Source organism: Achroia grisella, unplaced genomic scaffold (assembly GCF_030625045.1).
Source record: "Achroia grisella isolate CSIRO2021 unplaced genomic scaffold, CSIRO_AGI_Agris_v1 utg1062, whole genome shotgun sequence".
NCBI classification, from domain to species: domain Eukaryota; kingdom Metazoa; phylum Arthropoda; class Insecta; order Lepidoptera; family Pyralidae; genus Achroia; species Achroia grisella.
Genome location: NW_026712566.1, coordinates 942,392 through 954,419, shown reverse-complemented (window position 1 = coordinate 954,419; position 12,028 = coordinate 942,392). Strand labels below are relative to the sequence as shown.

Genomic DNA, 12,028 nt, shown 5'->3' with positions numbered 1-12,028 from the left:
CAAATTCAAAATATCTTTATTCATGTAGGTCTATTACAGACTCTTATGATATGTCAAATCTACCGTCAGTTCGGAATGATATCGAGATGAGAAGAACTGACAAGAAACAAATAAATAATAGTGTGTTTATGATAAATACAGTTATTAAAATTCAAATTTGGGAGAATAGAGTGACCATATATTATTTATATTCTCATATAAAAGATTATCTTTCATGATTCATTTTAAAACAATAGTTAATTGCTACGATTTTAACTCTACAAATAAATGAGTGTGTGTATGATAATGACAATTTTTTTATTTCAAACAGGCGTATGATTGATAATTTGAAATCAATATGGTTCAGTATCGTGAAACTATATAATATTAAACCCTAAAGTTTTCACGAATGTCCTCCGTTTAGCGTTAGCGTTAGCGAAATTTTCACAGACAGACTAAGTGTTGACCATATAATTGGTGGAAATACATACTTTTAAGTTATTATTGACTCTCGGAGAATAAATATTTACCCATTTTATTTAATTTTTTTTAATGAATCTATTACTATGATGCGTGTATGTGAATATATATTATTCATATAACTATAGCTTTAATGACAGCCTCGGTGGTTTAGCGGTGTAGCATACCGCTTTACTTCCGATGGTCGCAGGTTCGATTCCTCGCATGGTACAAACTTTGAATATTTATGACTATGATTGTTTGTGTCGGTCTGCATCTTTTCTACAGATATTATGTATATATTTACCAAAAAATGTATATCAGTCATTTGGTAATCATAACACAAGCTCGGCTTTAACTTAGGACTAGATGGCGCTGTGTGAATTGTTCAGAGATATTAATATTATTATTATAGGATTATAAAAAATGTTTTTAATAATAATATACCTGCTTATGGACAAGTATGCAAGTATTGGAATCGATATAGGCGATATCAATAGTAACATCGAATGTATAATCGATCTACTCGTATATAATGGAGGGATATGACAGACGGACATTGATATATATGTGACAGGCTTAATATATTAAACATGAGCCTTTCCATGAAACTTGAATTTTACAATAATAATAATAATAACAATTCATAATGGCATTCTCCACTATTTATAATGGAAAAAACCTATGTATAAAGTACATTTTTTTTTCATTGATGATAATATATGGTACACCCGCCTGCGCTACCGGTTTACGCTGGCGAGGCACCATTGGAGTATGATAAGATGAGCATGAGGTTAGGTTAATTAGCCCATCGTGACATATTCACCCAGAATTTATCACGATGGTTTCCAGGGGGAACCGCGCTAGCAATAAGATCATCAATCCACATTACTAACAATCCCCGTTCCCTCCAGTACATATATATTTCTCGTGTACTTTATTTCTCGTATTTTGTTTTGTAGAGACAAATAAGTTTAGTAAAGTAGTTGATCTAACTGGGAGGAAGAGACTGTTAACCTCATTGCTAGCATTGTACCATATCAAGTTAGCCCCCACGCGGTTCCCCCTGGAAAACATAATGATATATTCCTACTGACATCGTCATGAACTAACTGACCTGACCTCATGTTCATCATCTTATCATCCTCCAATGGTGCCGCCAGGGTAAATCGTCAGCGCAGACGGATGCACCTCATGCACCCTTATCACCCATAAAAAAAATATCCTAACTTCATCCTCATCCATTTCATCCCTCACTGAAGCCTAGCGTACGCAATCAGAGCGAACACGATTGCAATTTCATCATCGAAAACAGAAGGACGGTTCAAGAATATCAACTGTGATATAACAACAGAATTGAATTAACATTTAAATGTTAATATTACCACATACTTAAGACCCTTGAGTAAGTCAAAAGTAAATTAAGTCGCCGGTCATCCAACAGTATTCAATTAACAACATATTTGTTCAACATCAACATGAATTATTTAGTATTATTTATTTAGAAACTTGCTATGATCGTGACTCGTATGTATACCTATATATATATATATATATATATATATATATATACGAGCGAAAGATTTGTAATGTATCCGTGTAAAGACTCGCATGGATTCGTAACAATTCTTCGACTTTCTCGACTTGTCTATACTACATATAACACGCGTGTATTGTACATATAAATCATTCTATCTATTGCTAAGAACTGCATTAAAAGACAGCGGGGGCGATTTTGTAACTGTTTTTTTTGTGGATGATAATGGAATGGTACACCCGCCTGCGCTAACGGTTTACGCTGGCGGGGCACCAGTGGACAATGATAAGATCAGAATCAGGTCAGGTCAGTTAGCCCATCGTGACAAATTCACCAAGAACTTATCACGATGGTTTCCAGGGGGAACCGCGTGGAGGTCAACCTGACATGGTACATTGCTAGTAATGGGTTCATTAGTCCACATTACTAACGATCCCATTTCCCCCCAGTGGTAACCGTTGCCTATAAACATAAACATTACCATGAACAGCACGTTATTATATGATGGTCATTGTGACCATCATGTGTTTCTGTCACGATGGGCTATCTGACCTGACTTCATGCTCATCTTATGATCCTCCACTGGTGCCCGCCAGCATAAACCGTTAGCGTAGGTAGGTGCACCATTCCATTATTATTTAACACAAAAAAATGCCATTATATGTTACCAAACCAGCAGTCAAGTCACCATATCCTGTAATTTCACTGTTCTACCTCTCTCTTAAACTATTAGTATGATTGAAAATTTCAGGATATAAAGGGCTCCTAGTCCTCTTGAATGCAGTGTCTCAAGACAAAGGTTTACGACCAATGTGTGTTGCCAGTGATGACTTACGGAACAGAGACGTGGTCGCGAACTATGGGCCCCATCAACAAGCTCAGAGTCACTCAGAGGGCAATGGAGAGGGCTATGCTCGGAGTTAATCTGCGTGATCGAATCAGAAATAAGGAGATCCGCAGAAGAACCAGAGTGACCGACATAGCCCGAAGAATTGCGACTTTGAAGTGGCAATGGGCAGGGCACATAGCTCGTAGGACAGATGGCCGTTGGGGCAGTAAAGTCCTTGAGTGGCGACCACGGACCGGAAGACGCAGCGTGGGAAGGCCTCCAGCAAGGTGGACCGACGATCTGGTCAAGATCGCTGGAAGGCATTGGATGCGAGCAGCGCAACGTCGTGGAGATCTTTGGGGGAGGCCTATGTCCAGCAGTGGACGTCTTCCGGGCTGCGATGATGATGATGATGATGAGTCCTCTTCAATAGCAACTCATGAGTGGTATCATAGGTGTCACATAATAACGTAACGTGTTCATGTATGTAATATATAGGCAACGATTACCGATTACCAATAAACAATCCGTCAGACTGTTTGCTACTCTAATTACATAAAAAAAAACTAAATTTTACTGCCATAGAAAAAATATTACTTAAGGGGGTCTTCCTATGTGATGGGTTGAAAAAATCGATTTTTTTTTTCATAAATTGCTCCCTTAACATGTCTAGAATACGGTAGTAAAGCGATTTTAGAAAATTCGAAGTCGTTTTAAAGATACAGCAGGTAAAAGAAAGAGCGGTTCGGAGCGGTGAGTTGGCAGTTAGAGACCGGGCCTATTGTGTACCGTCGGCTTTATACCTGGCCTCCCTTTTATTAATATATTTGTTTATACAAGTTTAGACACGTTTCTACAGACTTAAACAGAAATTTCTATTGTTATAATATTTTACCGAAGTTATTTTAGTCTATCCAAGAAAGTTATCCAAGAAATTACAAAATTCTACGGATTAGCAATTCGACGCCATCCAGATTCGCTTGAAGATATGAGAAAGGAAGTTTGGGCAACGTACTATCACAAATGTTCTTCTGATGAAAACCCTCAGCATCAATTTTGTCCAGAAGGCGAAGACAGTTGGTGTAAATGGCGTAAGGCTGAAGCTAATAATGAACTGGACCAATTTCATCACGATAAACCACCTCTAATTCCGCAAGTCCAAGAAGCTATCAAACCGGTTTTCGAAGATTTATCGAAAGACGAATTATTAATTCGTTGTTTAGGAGCAGAGACACAAAACAATAACGAATCTTTGAATTCTTTGATTTGGACTTTCGCTCCTAAACATCTTCATTCTGGTCCCAAAGTTGTTGAAATTGCTAGCTACTTAGCAGTTATTATCTTTAATGAAGGTTTTCAAGGTATTTTAAAAGTTATGTCGATTATGGGATGCCCTGTTGGTCGTGAAGCCCAAGCGTATGTTGAGAAACGGGATGAAAAGCGAATCTTACGCTCTGAGCGGCGCGTAAGTGATGTCGTTAAACAAGCCAGGATTGACTCAAGAGCTGAACAATCTGCTTTAAAAGAGTTTCACGAGGAAGAGGAAGGAATACTCTATGGACCAGGCATCGCCGATTGAGAGTAAGTTGATATTTTAATAGTTTTTAACGGACTTGAAACTTTAAACGCGTTTTTCTCAAAACTGTGTTTTTCAAACTTTCCTCCATTGTATCTCAGAAACGGCTGGACCGAATTACTTGAAATTTACAGGGCACACTCAATATATGTAAACGCATGGAATGAACTATTATCAATCGAAAATTTTCAAAACTTCGATTTTTTTATAGCAAAAAACAAAAAAAAAAAACGCCTAATTTGCAACTTTTATTTCAAATGTCTATCAAAAATCCAATTTTTTTTATATTCATTTGATTATAGGTCATTCCGTGCTTTTAAGCCTACAAATTAAAACGCCGTTTTTTTTTTTTTTTCAGATAAGCCGATCAGCCGGAATCGTGGAGGAAGTGGGAGCTCTTTTTTTCGAGGCGGGGGTGTTCAGAGCGCTGTAACTCTAGTTTGACTGAATATTTTTAGCTGAAATTTTATATTTATACTGTCCAAATATGTGTTAATAAATGATAAAAAACTTGAAGCTCTAAATATTTACTGGTCGTAGAAAAAAAATCCTAAAATATCCCTAAAAAACAGGCCGTCACATAGGAAGACCCCCTTAATGATAATAATAATATCACTCTTTATTTTGAACCAATAAAATATTCACAAACATAAATGTGCTAAACAAAAGGCGGCCTTATCGCTTAAATCATTCTCTTACAAACAACCTGGGAGCTCCAAGCTACCTATCCTACCTTTTGTTTACTAAAAGAAAAACTAGGTGGTAAATACTAAAAGGAAAACTATAGAAATAGAACTAGACCATTACAAAATATATAGGTACACTTAAAAATACTAAATGTAAAAGTATATAAATACTGAAGTAAAATATATCAAGTAAATAAATGAACTAAACTAATAATTATGTAATTCTTCCGTGCATAAGTCATCTAAATCGTCCTAAACCGTTGGACCGATTTAGATGTAAGTTTGGTACATATTGTAATGGTTCCCGGATAGTTTGAAAACTCTTATTGTACTTTATAGATTTTTTCTTACAGAACGAAGTAAGTAGTATTACAATTTTTTATAATTGTTTTACAGTAATTCATCACAATTATTGCTATTTTTGTACCAAGTAGGTTTGTATATTGAAATCTATATTTAGAAGGCCATTTGTACATTGATAACATTATATAAAGCACGGTTATCAGAAATGAATTAATCTTGCAATATCGAAGACAGCTATTGTTATGTACCTTTTGTAAATTGACCATAAAACTTATCTTAAATCTTTTTATACTGTATTTAAATTATATAATGGTTTAGTTATAAGATAATATACAAATCAATAAATAAATTATAATAATAAATAGTTTCTATCCGACTAAGTCATTAAAAGGTGTTGTATGTAGCATTTTTAAAGCTGAAATATAAATCTATTTTGTAGAGCCGTAAATTTATTCTAACTAAAGATTTACTAACTGTAATAAACAGAGAGAGAGACAGCGAAATTTTTAGTTTAACGAAAGTAAACTCCCAGACCATTGCACTATCCGATTAATCCCTCGCCCAATTCAACGGGGATCGAAATTATGACGGCTTGAGCCGAGGTTCGAACCCCTTGCAGGGCACCTGAGACTAAATCGTGTCCGTCGGGCAGAGGTTGGCCTTCAACGGCTCCATAAATCCTTCCGCGGGTTTGAAGTGCCAAAAACAGGTAATTACAAAGTTAACCATGGCATGAGATCGTAGTACTACAGAATGTAATGTAAGATGATGAACAGTGTCACATAATAACGTGATGTATGAGGCGCTTTTCATGTACATAAGCGACGGTTACCGATTACCATGAGGTGGGCTTGTTTACCATTCTACTTTCATAAAAAATATTTAAAAGTGCATTCCAATTTCAAATTCTTTCAATAAGGTACAGACCTACTTGTAATCTTCCTGATTGCATAACATCGTGCGTATATTGACTGCGTTTCGGGAAAATATTCATATAAAAAATATGATATTATATGTACTTCCTAAGAACCGCACCGCCGACGAGTCTGGCCCGTTTAATTACATTTCGTACTTCTTTATTTAATCATACTAACTCCTTAACCAGAATAATAATCACCTTATTAGTTGGTCGTGTCGGTGTAGTTGGCAGTTGAATCAGTTATAGCCCGTTACAGCCGGTTTAATGCGGGTTTTATGCGAAACGGTAACATTATGCGCTCTTAAAAATAAATACGGATCGTTTTAACGATTGAGTACATACATATTTCTTAAGATTGTCTCACATGGAGGAAATTCAATTAAACTATTACCTCATAATCATCTTATTAATAAAATGTAACTAACTGTAGGCAAACTAGTGGTAAGTGGCAACCGTCGCCTATATACTAATTTAAGCGAAGTTCGAAATTACGACGGCCTGAGCCTAGGTTCGAACCCCTAGCGGTGCCTTCAGAGTAAACTCGTATCCGTCAGGTGAGAGTTAGCCTTCAGCTGCTCCAAAAGTTCTATCGCGGGATTGAAGGCTCGCTTAGTCCGTTGAAGCTGTAAAGGCCAGCTGCGGCCAAATGCATTAGAATAGTCCGAAAAAGAAGCGCTGATATTCTGTGTTTATCAGTTAGACTTACTTTTATAATTATATTAATATGTGCCATGTAACGCAACCTTTATATTTACATACTCTGCAGTTGTAAGAAAGTTGAGTTCCATGAAAGGTACAGTTGAGCATTCCTGGTGTAGCATTCCTTGTATGACAGCTTTGTTATTGTTGTGTATATATGTTATAGATCAATAACAATAATAACTAAATACGAATATTTCTAGTGTTGATATCTATTAATATTATAATGAGAGTGAGCAGGTTTTGTTGTGGGACAGTAAACTGCGTAATTACTGCATTGATTTGATAAATTCTTTCACTGTTTTATAGAACATTATTACACAGCGGTATCGGATATATGTATATTATGTAAATATATACAAAACTTACAAAGTTCTGAGTCCAGAGCAATATCGGGTGAGTTACTGGTTAATATATAGGTATACACATAATTTAAATACTTGTGCAATAAAGTAATAAACACAATTTCTACTACTGAATCTAATGACTCTAAAGCTTCCATTATTTAGTCCTTTCTTTAGCCGAGCTAGTCTTTGACTTCATCCAAGACACTTAGAGAAGCTGTTGCACAGTTGGATAAGTTAAGGACTAACTTCTATTAAAATATAGCTTGGGTTATTTTAATTATTTTCGAAGATCCTAATTTCTGTTTTGTATAATCCATATTTAATTGGAGGGTATTAATTAATTTAATAAGACATCTGAAGTCTCAATCCGATCCCATACTACAGCACAATTCATATATATGTAATTTTAAAGTCATTAATGTATATCGTAGTTTTCGAAGTCATCACTACTATTAAATTTACTATGACAAAACGAGATGAAACATGACATAAAGGCAAAACGAGATGAAACAAATATAAAATTCAGAAATCTGGAGTTCCTACTTGGCAGGAGATCATCTCTGGCCATGGAGAACAAACTTCTTATATACAAGGTTGCACTCAAACCAATCTGGACATACGACATTCAGTTATGGGGAAGCGCCTGTCACTCGAATATAGAAATTCTCCAAAGATGTCAAAACTGCATCCTAAAGTGCATCTTAAAAGCTCCATGGTTCATCACCAACTCTGAGGTTCACCACTTTGCCAGCATCGCCACAGTCAGGGAAGAAATTGGGAAATCAAGTATCAAATATAAGGCCCACTTTGCTATTCACCCAAACGAATTAGCTCAGAAACTTCTAGTTAACAACCCAGCAAAAAGATTAAAAAGATCAAATATCCTTGAGCTGGATGAAAGATTTCTAGCTAGCTGAAACATGGGGTCCTTGTCAAAAGATAGAGATCTCCCACGCCTACTACCAACAACTCACCTGCTTATAGTACCAGTACTGATTGAAGATACCTAACTACCAAAAAAAAAATTTACTATGAGTTGCGAAGTAAGAGAGGTTAGCAAATATTTAAATAATAACAACATTAAAATTTTAATTCTGCTTCAATTATCATTTGTGAGATTACAAATATTCAGTGCGGAAACTTGTCTATTGTTACGACCTTCTCTTCAGTGTCTAAATCGCGACTCGCCGAACAGTCAACACTAGGCTTCCAAGTTATATCCGAGCTCTATTCAGTGCCTGATGATGTCGCAATATGGGTCTATACTCAATAATTGTAGGAAATTTATCACCATTAGAGAAGGTCGTAACGGTAGTCAAGGGTCCGCATTGAAAATTTGTGGTATTTGTAGCAGAATTGAACATAATAATATAAATTAATTAAGTAGTGAAATGGACTTCCGCAAAATAACACCTAACTCGATAAAATATGTAAAGCAATAAATTATTTAGACTTATATAAGTTAATAAACCAATAATAGAAGGCATGGAAAATAATATTCATGCTTGGGGTGATAAAAATGATATAATAGGTAGTCAATTTGAACTATAAATCATAGACCAGAGTAAAAAAATACGTGACTCACAATATAGATGAATGAACAGGTTTTCTAAATGTGCGCATGTGAAAGATATAATTTCGTAATCTTCTGTTTGTATATATGTAATATTATCGAGAGAAGCGCGAAGCGCGGAGCGATCTTAGAGATCAGAGATTTGCACTTTTTGTAACGATACTCCTCCGAAACGGCTTGACCAATCGAGACCAAAATTTCATGAAAGACCTTTTACCAGTCAAAAAAATTCCCTAAATAAAAACCTAGTATATAAAGAATGTGATTATACATTTATAGAGATCACTAACAATCATACCCGTGATTACAAATGTTCGTCGGTTTTTTTTATTAATTAGAAGAGTATATCTGTCCTAGTAATACAATATACAGGTATCTTTACTTTAAATTTCAAAATAAATCCGTTCAGCTGTTTAGTCATGAAGTTTCTCTTGCAGTTATAATCTTTTGCAGTTATAATATTACTAACTACCGCACGCATGTACATGTATTATACATATAAAGCTTCCCCTTAATTTACTCTATCTATTGTTAAAAAAAATATTAAAATCCATTGCGTAGTTTAAAAGATCTAAGCGAACAGACAACATAATCGATTTCATTTTATACTATGTAAATATATCATTATTAGTATGCATGTATTATAGATATAAGTTCACGAAATGATGAATTCGTACATATCCATTACGATTTAGTAGAAGTGACCGACGAAATAGACAGATAAAAATAGCGACTTGTGTTTATACTATTTAGAGAGTTAATATACGTCATAGTTATTCAATGTAGCCTCTACATAGTTGGGACCAATTCACACGCAACATTATATCCTTCCACAGATAAATAACGCCATGACACCTCACATATATAACAATATTGTTTCGAACACAGATAGCGATCGTCGATGTTTCTGTATCGATTGCGAATTGCCAATATTCATCTTTTACTTAGATAGGTGCCGCAGATAAGCGCCATATAAGTCGATTGCTTGCAATACAATGATAGAAATATCGAATAAATAATGTGTGGCCAACGCATGATCGATTCATTTGATCAATATCTAGATAGATATTGATATGGAATTATTATCTTTTTTTAGAAAAATTACGGTAGTTTTATAACGAGCGAAAATACGACATAACACGTATATAACGTCACAGTCGTTATATACCTATATGTTTGTATATAACAAGACAACATTTTTCTACTAAATAGATTAGACATTAGAGGTAATCCATAATTTTCGTGATATTTTACCCCTCTCCCCGTTCATATTACGTTTACGACATATTTACCACCTTTCCCAGTGTGATGTTACAATTTTTACCATTTTACTAATATACCGAATTTATATCTACTGACTCGTGAACAAAACAACTTAAACCTACCTTTCAAATGACTTTTAAATATTTTTAAGTTTTTCGTTAATAGTTTCTTTTTATTTAAATACTTTACATTTTCCATTATATTAATTATGTTTTAAAATATCTAAATATATTTTAATTAATGTCACGTCTTCTTTAATAATTCTTCTATTGCATATTTGATGCAATAAAGAATTAATAATAAATTATATAACTAAGAAATATTTCTTTATCTCTCCCTCAAATTCGCCTCACACGCACGAATCTGCTGTTGCCTGGTTAAAAATTATAGCAATGAAGTTCACACTCCTTTGCTATTCCATTTCTGTAGGCATTTAAAAATAATACGACAGTAAGAAGACGGTGAAACAGAAGTAACGTCAGTTCCAGAAACACTATTATGTACTATTTATGTTATCTATTTAAACCAATTATGATATATAATAATACTGATAAAAAATAATAATAATTTATATTAAAAAATAACCTACAAAATTATTACAGAATATTTAGTCATATACACCAGAGTTAGTTTATTCCTATTAGTAAATATTTTGTAATCGTTTTATTACCAATTTAATAATATTTGACTAAATTATCTTGAGAAATAATATTAGCTTAGCTCCTAAGACATTTTACTTATCCAAACTGCTAACAGCAACGATATGTAACAATCCATTGTATTCTTATAATACAAATATATAAACATGGATATTTACATATACTTTAGTTTAATAATATCCAGTTATAGAAGAGGAATCAAATGTCCCCTTTGTAGACCGAGGTCGTTAAATACGTCATAACGTAACAGCTGTAACATAAAAAACTTTGTATGACATTAGTTATATTTGTTACTAACTGTTACCCGCGCCTTCTTCGTTCGGATATTAAGGTTATTTTATTAAAATAAATAATAATTATAAAATAATAAAGCCTAAGTTACTCCTTATATTAGTCCCAAAGTCCCGTGAAGCCGTTTCAGAGATTAGCAAGAACAAACAGACAGACTAAAAATATTAAGTTTAATTTTTATGTAAGTACGTTATACATTTTCATATGCTTTAATGAATAGCTACTAATTGGAAATTACAAACAGGTACTACAATTTTATTTGTTTATACTTATATATTAAATAAGTTTTTATATATTAGTTATGGAATGTATTACAGTTGTGCAGTCTATTTTATAAATGTTGTAGGTATTTGGTATTAATACAATGAGTAATTTTTATGCAACAATACATAAACCAACGGTACATAATCAGGTCGTCTTCAAGAGAATATTATTAACTGTGACACCGATATTTGTTAAGAATATTCTCATTATTTATATTATCCATAGGTTTGTACAAAAAAAAAGCGCAGTATAAAAAAATAGATTTTAAAATACTATATTGTAATATTTTAAAATGTATTTTTTTTCTATTATATCTATATATTGATGTATCTAAAGCAGACCACGTTTCACTGTGGCTTTAACTGATAATGATTATTATTTTTAATGGACTTAAAGGATAATCGGAAGTAAAGCGGTGTGCTAATCCGCTAGACCACTCCGCTTTACTTCCGATGGTCGCTGGTTCGATTCATACATTTGTATTCATGGCCATGATTGTTTGTATCGCTATTTTCTGTGTATTTTTTGTATGTATTTATAAAAAAAAATATATTAGTATTTATATCAGATGTCTAGTGCCCATAACACTAGCTCTGCTTAGCTTGGGACTAGATGGCGCTCTGTGAATTGTCCAGGGCTATTAT

At 33.9% G+C, this 12,028-nt stretch overlaps 1 protein-coding gene across 1 annotated transcript in view; it reads right to left on the bottom strand.

Moving 5' to 3' along the window:
• LOC131855396 (inositol-trisphosphate 3-kinase B) overlaps positions 1–12,028 on the bottom strand; it is a 150,176-nt gene that overhangs the window by 92,265 nt on the left and 45,883 nt on the right. The window lies entirely within an intron of this gene.